Raw genomic sequence first — 10,714 nt, forward strand, 5'->3', positions numbered from 1 at the left:
ATATATCCCTCGGGTGCCCAACGCATACACCTCAGGGTATATTTTTTTCATGGCTTTTTCTTAAACCCTCGTTTGTGTTAGGGTATTTATATGAGCGGGCGGTCTTTTTATTTATATAAGCCTTCTTTAATATTTTTTTTAATAAAATACAATATTATGCATATATTTAATTCTAAAATATCTTTATATTTTCACATACAACAATTTGTATATATTCACATATATATATTTGCTTAATTTTATAATAAAATTATCGCATATGTATTTTGATAATAAATTTAAAATTTATTTTCTTTGTATATAAAAGTCTAGTTTTATATGATATAAAACTAAGCACTTTTTAATTTTCATATATTTATATATTTTCATATATATAGTTTATTCATATTTATTTATACAATAATAATAATAATAATATTACTACTATTATCATATACGTATATGAAATTAAATTTAATTCCATATACTTACTAGGATATAATAAAAAGAAATTTTTATTTGCCTAGAACCAGAAATTAACGATAATAATTGGAAACTTGTCAAATTATAATTTATAATAAGACGTAGACGCTTCAACGATATTATCTAAGTATACAATATAGTGTATATATAATATATAATATAGTATGTTATATTATATAGATAGGCTTACACCACCTACCATATATACCTTTTTGACCACACTTTCGTCAAGCTGGGTATTTATTTGCCTTCTTTCCCTCACCTAAAAATACTCATCGGTATTTTAGTATATTCATATAATATAAATAATATACTATATTGGTAGGACGACACCACCTACCCTATATACCTTTTTGAACACACTTTCGTCAAGCTGGGTATTTATTTGCCTTTTTACCCTCACCTAAATATACTCATCGGTATATTTCAGTATATTTTAGTATATCCATATGAATATGTATATCCATATCCATATCCATATCCATATCCATATGAAAATAATTTAATATTTCCATATTTATTATAATATAATAAATATTATTATATTATATATTATATGGTAGGCTATCCCCATCACCTACCATATATTTCATATACATATAAATATTTTCATATCCATATATATTTTTTTATATTCATATATTTTCATATATGTTATATGCATATGTATTCATAACCATATGCTCATATATTAATACTGGCGGTCTTCTGTTTAATATAATATTATTTTAATATTATATTGGCAGGCTGAACACCACCTACCCTATATACCTTTTTGAACACGGTTTCGTCAATCCGGTCATTTATTGTATGGGAAGTATGACTTTCCCACACATATTTGGATATCCATACGATTGCATATCCATATGAAAATATTTTTAATATTTTTAATATATTTTTAATATTTCCATATTTAATATAATATAATTAAATTATTATATTATATATTATATGGTAGGCTATCACCATCACCTACCATATATTTCATATACATATAAATATTTTCATATCCATATATATTTTTTTATATTCATATATTTTCATATATGTTATATGCATATGTATTCATAACCATATGCTTATATATTAATACTGGCGGTCTTCTGTTTAATATAATATTATTTTAATATTATATTGGTAGGCCGAACACCACCTACCCTATATACCTTTTTGAACACGGTTTCGTCAATCCGGTCATTTATTGTATGGGAAGTATGACTTTCCCACACATATTTGGATATCCATACGATTGCATATCCATATGAAAATATTTTTAATATTTTTAATATATTTTTAATATTTCCATATTTAATATAATATAATTAAATTATTATATTATATATTATATGGTAGGCTATCACCATCACCTACCATATATTTCATATACATATAAATATTTTCATATCCATATATATTTTTTTATATTCATATATTTTCATATATGTTATATGCATATGTATTCATAACCATATGCTCATATATTAATACTGGCGGTCTTCTGTTTAATATAATATTATTTTAATATTATATTGGTAGGCCGAACACCACCTACCCTATATACCTTTTTGAACACGGTTTCGTCAATCCGGTCATTTATTGTATGGGAAGTATGACTTTCCCACACATATTTGGATATCCATACGATTGCATATCCATATGAAAATATTTTTAATATTTTTAATATATTTTTAATATTTCCATATTTAATATAATATAATTAAATTATTATATTATATATTATATGGTAGGCTATCCTCATCACCTACCATATATTTCATATACATATAAATATTTTCATATCCATATATATTTTTTTATATTCATATATTTTCATATATGTTATATGCATATGTATTCATAACCATATGCTCATATATTAATACTGGCGGTCTTCTGTTTAATATAATATTATTTTAATATTATATTGGCAGGCTGAACACCACCTACCCTATATACCTTTTTGAACACGGTTTCGTCAATCCGGTCATTTATTGTATGGGAAGTATGACTTTCCCACACATATTTGGATATCCATACGATTGCATATCCATATGAAAATATTTTTAATATTTTTAATATATTTTTAATATTTCCATATTTAATATAATATAATTAAATTATTATATTATATATTATATGGTAGGCTAACATCATCACCTACCATATATTCCATATACATATAAATATTTTCATATTCATATATATTTTTTTTTATATATTCATATATTTTCATATATGTTATATGCATATGTATTCATAACCATATGCTTATATATTAATACTGGCGATCTTCTGTTTAATATAATATTATTTTAATATTATATTGGCAGGCTGAACACCACCTACCCTATATACCTTTTTGAACACGGTTTCGTCAATCCGGTCATTTATTGTATGGGAAGTATGACTTTCCCACACATATTTGGATATCCATACGATTGCATATCCATATGAAAATATTTTTAATATTTTTAATATATTTTTAATATTTCCATATTTAATATAATATAATTAAATTATTATATTATATATTATATGGTAGGCTAACATCATCACCTACCATATATTCCATATACATATAAATATTTTCATATTCATATATATTTTTTTTTATATATTCATATATTTTCATATATGTTATATGCATATGTATTCATAACCATATGCTTATATATTAATACTGGCGATCTTCTGTTTAATATAATATTATTTTAATATTATATTGGCAGGCTGAACACCACCTACCCTATATACCTTTTTGAACACGGTTTCGTCAATCCGGTCATTTATTGTATGGGAAGTATGACTTTCCCACACATATTTGGATATCCATACGATTGCATATCCATATGAAAATATTTTTAATATTTTTAATATATTTTTAATATTTCCATATTTAATATAATATAATTAAATTATTATATTATATATTATATGGTAGGCTATCACCATCACCTACCATATATTTCATATACATATAAATATTTTCATATCCATATATATTTTTTTATATTCATATATTTTCATATATGTTATATGCATATGTATTCATAACCATATGCTTATATATTAATACTGGCGGTCTTCTGTTTAATATAATATTATTTTAATATTATATTGGTAGGCCGAACACCACCTACCCTATATACCTTTTTGAACACGGTTTCGTCAATCCGGTCATTTATTGTATGGGAAGTATGACTTTCCCACACATATTTGGATATCCATACGATTGCATATCCATATGAAAATATTTTTAATATTTTTAATATATTTTTAATATTTCCATATTTAATATAATATAATTAAATTATTATATTATATATTATATGGTAGGCTATCACCATCACCTACCATATATTTCATATACATATAAATATTTTCATATCCATATATATTTTTTTATATTCATATATTTTCATATATGTTATATGCATATGTATTCATAACCATATGCTCATATATTAATACTGGCGGTCTTCTGTTTAATATAATATTATTTTAATATTATATTGGTAGGCCGAACACCACCTACCCTATATACCTTTTTGAACACGGTTTCGTCAATCCGGTCATTTATTGTATGGGAAGTATGACTTTCCCACACATATTTGGATATCCATACGATTGCATATCCATATGAAAATATTTTTAATATTTTTAATATATTTTTAATATTTCCATATTTAATATAATATAATTAAATTATTATATTATATATTATATGGTAGGCTATCCTCATCACCTACCATATATTTCATATACATATAAATATTTTCATATCCATATATATTTTTTTATATTCATATATTTTCATATATGTTATATGCATATGTATTCATAACCATATGCTCATATATTAATACTGGCGGTCTTCTGTTTAATATAATATTATTTTAATATTATATTGGCAGGCTGAACACCACCTACCCTATATACCTTTTTGAACACGGTTTCGTCAATCCGGTCATTTATTGTATGGGAAGTATGACTTTCCCACACATATTTGGATATCCATACGATTGCATATCCATATGAAAATATTTTTAATATTTTTAATATATTTTTAATATTTCCATATTTAATATAATATAATTAAATTATTATATTATATATTATATGGTAGGCTAACATCATCACCTACCATATATTCCATATACATATAAATATTTTCATATTCATATATATTTTTTTTTATATATTCATATATTTTCATATATGTTATATGCATATGTATTCATAACCATATGCTTATATATTAATACTGGCGATCTTCTGTTTAATATAATATTATTTTAATATTATATTGGTAGGCCGAACACCACCTACCCTATATACCTTTTTGAACACGGTTTCGTCAATCCGGTCATTTATCGTATAGGAAGTACGACTTTCCCACACATATTTGGATATCCATACGATTGCATATCCATATGAAAATATTTTTAATATTTTTAATATTCGTGAGTTTTTAAATAGGGACAGAAGGAATCTCTTGAATTGAATCATGCGCGTCACTAATAAGATGACGAGGCATTTGGCTACCTATGCGAAAGTAATTCAACTCCCGCCGTCTTAAGGTTTAAGACTTATAACAATATATGTTTAATATTTTTAATATCCGTGAGGTTTTAAATAGGGACAGAAGGAATCTCTTGAATTGAATCATGCGCGTCACTAATAAGATGACGAGGCATTTGGCTACCTATGCGAAAGTAATTCAACTCCCGCCGTCTTAAGGTTTAAGACTTATAACAATATATGTTTAATATTTTTAATATCCGTGAGGTTTTAAATAGGGACAGAAGGAATCTCTTGAATTGAATCATGCGCGTCACTAATAAGATGACGAGGCATTTGGCTACCTATGCGAAAGTAATTCAACTCCCGCCGTCTTAAGGTTTAAGACTTATAACAATATATGTTTAATATTTTTAATATCCGTGAGGTTTTAAATAGGGACAGAAGGAATCTCTTGAATTGAATCATGCGCGTCACTAATAAGATGACGAGGCATTTGGCTACCTATGCGAAAGTAATTCAACTCCCGCCGTCTTAAGGTTTAAGACTTATAACAATATATGTTTAATATTTTTAATATCCGTGAGGTTTTAAATAGGGACAGAAGGAATCTCTTGAATTGAATCATGCGCGTCACTAATAAGATGACAAGGCATTTGGCTACCTATGCGAAAGTAATTCAACTCCCGCCGTCTTAAGGTTTAAGACTTATAACAATATATGTTTAATATTTTTAATATCCGTGAGGTTTTAAATAGGGACAGAAGGAATCTCTTGAATTGAATCATGCGCGTCACTAATAAGATGACGAGGCATTTGGCTACCTATGCGAAAGTAATTCAACTCCCGCCGTCTTAAGGTTTAAGACTTATAACAATATATGTTTAATATTTTTAATATCCGTGAGGTTTTAAATAGGGACAGAAGGAATCTCTTGAATTGAATCATGCGCGTCACTAATAAGATGACGAGGCATTTGGCTACCTATGCGAAAGTAATTCAACTCCCGCCGTCTTAAGGTTTAAGACTTATAACAATATATGTTTAATATTTTTAATATCCGTGAGGTTTTAAATAGGGACAGAAGGAATCTCTTGAATTGAATCATGCGCGTCACTAATAAGATGACAAGGCATTTGGCTACCTATGCGAAAGTAATTCAACTCCCGCCGTCTTAAAGTTTAAGACTTATAACAATATAAATGAAAAATATTATTTTCATTTTTCACGTCACTAATAAGATGACGAGGCATTTGGCTACCTAAACGAAAGTAATTCATCTTCCGCCGTTATAAGGTTTAAGACTTATAACAATATAAATGAAAAATATTATTTTCATTTTTCACGTCACTAATAAGATGACGAGGCATTTGGCTACCTATGCGAAAGTAATTCAACTCCCGCCGTCTTAAAGTTTAAGACTTATAACAATATAAATGAAAAATATTATTTTCATTTTTCACGTCACTATTAAGATGACGAGGCATTTGGCTACCTAAACGAAAGTAATTCATCTTCCGCCGTTATAAGGTTTAAGACTTATAACAATATAAATGAAAAATATTATTTTCATTTTTCACGTCACTAATAAGATGACGAGGCATTTGGCTACCTATGCGAAAGTAATTCAACTCCCGCCGTCTTAAAGTTTAAGACTTATAACAATATAAATGAAAAATATTATTTTCATTTTTCACGTCACTAATAAGATGACGAGGCATTTGGCTACCTATGCGAAAGTAATTCAACTCCCGCCGTCTTAAGGTTTAAGACTTATAACAATATATGTTTAATATTTTTAATATCCGTGAGGTTTTAAATAGGGACAGAAGGAATCTCTTGAATTGAATCATGCGCGTCACTAATAAGATGACGAGGCATTTGGCTACCTATGCGAAAGTAATTCAACTCCCGCCGTCTTAAGGTTTAAGACTTATAACAATATATGTTTAATATTTTTAATATCCGTGAGGTTTTAAATAGGGACAGAAGGAATCTCTTGAATTGAATCATGCGCGTCACTAATAAGATGACGAGGCATTTGGCTACCTATGCGAAAGTAATTCAACTCCCGCCGTCTTAAAGTTTAAGACTTATAACAATATAAATGAAAAATATTATTTTCATTTTTCACGTCACTAATAAGATGACGAGGCATTTGGCTACCTAAAAGAAAGTAATTCATCTTCCGCCGTTATAAGGTTTAAGACTTATAACAATATAAATGAAAAATATTATTTTCATTTTTCACGTCACTAATAAGATGACGAGGCATTTGGCTACCTAAACGAAAGTAATTCAACTCCCGCCGTCTTAAGGTTTAAGACTTATAACAATATAAATGAAAAATATTATTTTCATTTTTCACGTCACTAATAAGATGACGAAACAGTTAGTAGGCCACAATTAGTAGGGAAACGTGGACAACCCGTGATAAATCCTTATATGCTTTCTTAGATATAGCATATAAAGATTTTTTATACTAAATATACATATTTACACATGCATATTTACATTTTTTTTATATTTCGAATCATCAAGCAAAGGATAAGCTTCAGTGGATCGCAGTATGGCAGCTGCTCAACCACTTACAACACCTTGCCCGTTACAAAAGTCGTTTACAATTGATTCTAGGCTTTGTCATTGTATTAAATAATGTTTTCATATGTAACTAGCATGGCATCAGGTGATCAAAGATCCTCCCAATTTACTATGTTACAAATTACATTGGCATCACATCCATTGTCGTTTAAAATATAAATAATAAACTTTAAATGGTTTAGAAGCCATACAATGCAAATTGCCCCTTATTTATCATTGCAGTCCAGCACGGATACGACCTTAGAGGCGTTCAGGCATAATCCAACGGACGTAGCGTCATACCACTGTTCGCTCGAACAAGTATTGTGCCATTGGTCCGTACCTGCGGTTCCTCTCGTACTACGCAGGAATGCTGTCGCAACAACGTTTTGTCATTAGTAGGGTAAAACTAACCTGTCTCACGACGGTCTAAACCCAGCTCACGTTCCCTTGCATGGGTGAACAATCCAACGCTTGGTGAATTTTGCTTCACAATGATAGGAAGAGCCGACATCGAAGGATCAAAAAGCGACGTCGCTATGAACGCTTGGCCGCCACAAGCCAGTTATCCCTATGGTAACTTTTCTGACACCTCTTGTTAAAAACTCTTTAAACCAAAAGGATCGATAGGCCGAGCTTTTGCTGTCCCTGTGTGTACTGAACACCGAGATCAAGTCAGCATTTGCCCTTTTGCTCTATGTGTGGTTTCTGTCCGCACTGAGCTGGCCTTGGGACACCTCCGTTATTATTTGAGAGATGTACCGCCCCAGTCAAACTCCCTACCTGGCAATGTCCTTGAATTGGATCATACCTGAGTAATTGGAGTTATACCAAATTTTCAAATCGATAATACATGAATGCATCTCTCATTAAAGAATTTGTTTGCGATTATATAACAAACTCGTGATACTTTGATCAAGAAGCTTGCATCAAAACCCAATACCATAAGATATAATAAATATATCCGTATAATGGCTAGGAAATGATACACGTTCCATTTAATCAAGTAAGTAAGGAAACAATAAGAGTAGTGGTATTTCATTGTCGATACCAAACCGAAGTCTAATATCTCCCACTTATTCTACACCTCTTATGTCTCCTTACACTGCCAGATTAGAGTCAAGCTCAAAAGGGTCTTCTTTCCCCGCTAATTATTCCAAGCCCGTTCCCTTGGCTGTGGTTTCGCTAGATAGTAGATAGGGACAGAAGGAATCTCGTTAATCCATTCATGCGCGTCACTAATTAGATGACGAGGCATTTGGCTACCTTAAGAGAGTCATAGTTACTCCCGCCGTTGACCCGCGCTTACTTGAATTTCTTCACTTTGACATTCAGAGCACTGGGCAGAAATCACATTGTGTCAACACCCGCTAGGGCCATCACAATGCTTTGTTTTAATTAGACAGTCGGATTCCCCAAGTCCGTGCCAGTTCTGAATTGATTGTTAATTGATAATCGTTATAATTAATAAGAACTAATTGGTTTGACCCAACTAGTATTCTTAAAAATTTTAGCAAGAAAGTTCCACAATTGGATACGTAACTAAACTATCCGGGGAACAAGTTACAACCATAAATGATTATAACTCTATTTACCCAGAACGAGCACATAAACCATATTATTGTTTCCCAATCAAGCCCGACTATCTCAATCTTCAGAGCCAATCCTTATCCCGAAGTTACGGATCTAATTTGCCGACTTCCCTTACCTACATTATTCTATCGACTAGAGACTCTTCACCTTGGAGACCAGCTGCGGATATTGGTACGGCCTGTTGAGAAGTTTGCGTATCCCCACCATAAATTTTCAAGGTCCGAGGAGAAAATATCGACACAACAGTATATGTCATGCTCTTCTAGCCCATCTACCATATCTCTCTGCGAAAGACTTCCATGGTAGTACGACTATAAAACAGAAAAGAAAACTCTTCCGATATCTCTCGACGGCTTCTTTATGGTCGTTCCTGTTGCCAGGATGAGCACGAGGCCCATATTTAATAACAAACGGATACTCAACAGGTTACGGAATTGGAACCGTATTCCCTTTCGTTCAAAATTATTCAAGTATATAATTTTCACAATAATTGTAATATTTATTTTTACTTGAAAATTTTCGGCTTTCGCCTTGAACTTAGGACCGACTAACTCGTGATCAACCACTGTTCACACGAAACCCTTCTCCACTTCAGTCCTCCAAGGTCTCATTCGATTATTTGCTACTACCACCAAGATCTGTACCAATAGCAGCTCCATGCAGGCTTACGCCAAACACTTCTACGCATACCATTGTACCTTCCTACTCACTAAAGTTTCAAAATTTATATTACAAGTAATATAAATCATCTACTTTAGCGGTAATGTATAGGTATACAACTTAAGCGCCATCCATTTTAAGGGCTAGTTGCTTCGGCAGGTGAGTTGTTACACACTCCTTAGCGGATTTCGACTTCCATGATCACCGTCCTGCTGTTTTAAGCAACCAACGCCTTTCATGGTTTCTGCATGAGTTGTTAATTTGGGCACCGTAACATTACGTTTGGTTCATCCCACAGCGCCAGTTCTGCTTACCAAAAGTGGCCCACTGGGCACATTATATCATAACCTTAAACTTCATATCAAGAAAGTTAAGGTTCTTACCCATTTAAAGTTTGAGAATAGGTTAAGATCGTTTCGACCCTAAGGCCTCTAATCATTCGCTTTACCAGATAAGATTATTTATATACATTAAAATGCACCAGCTATCCTGAGGGAAACTTCGGAAGGAACCAGCTACTAGATGGTTCGATTGGTCTTTCGCCCCTATACTCAATTCTGACAATCGATTTGCACGTCAGAACTGTTTCGGTCTTCCATCAGGGTTTCCCCTGACTTCACCCTGATCAAGTATAGTTCACCATCTTTCGGGTCACCGCATATCTGCTCAAGGTACGTTCCAGTAGAGGCATAAATATATAAATATTATATATCATAACTATATAGACCCCCCGGGATTGTGTTAATTAACTATAAAATAGTTAAAAAACTAATCCCATTAATAGTCAAGTTAATTACGCTATTAGGTTTTATATCCCAATAACTGCACATATGTTAGACTCCTTGGTCCGTGTTTCAAGACGGTGTCCCGAAGGTATCCTGAATCTTTCGCATTGTTA

At 31.1% G+C, this 10,714-nt stretch overlaps 1 pseudogene; it reads right to left on the reverse strand.

The window, feature by feature from the left end:
- Positions 1 to 7,511: 7,511 nt before the first annotated feature.
- On the reverse strand, positions 7,512 to 10,714 carry LOC138927656 (large subunit ribosomal RNA; annotated as a pseudogene; the record flags this gene model as incomplete).

This window comes from Drosophila bipectinata, unplaced genomic scaffold, assembly GCF_030179905.1.
Source record: "Drosophila bipectinata strain 14024-0381.07 unplaced genomic scaffold, DbipHiC1v2 scaffold_48, whole genome shotgun sequence".
NCBI lineage: Eukaryota > Metazoa > Arthropoda > Insecta > Diptera > Drosophilidae > Drosophila > Drosophila bipectinata.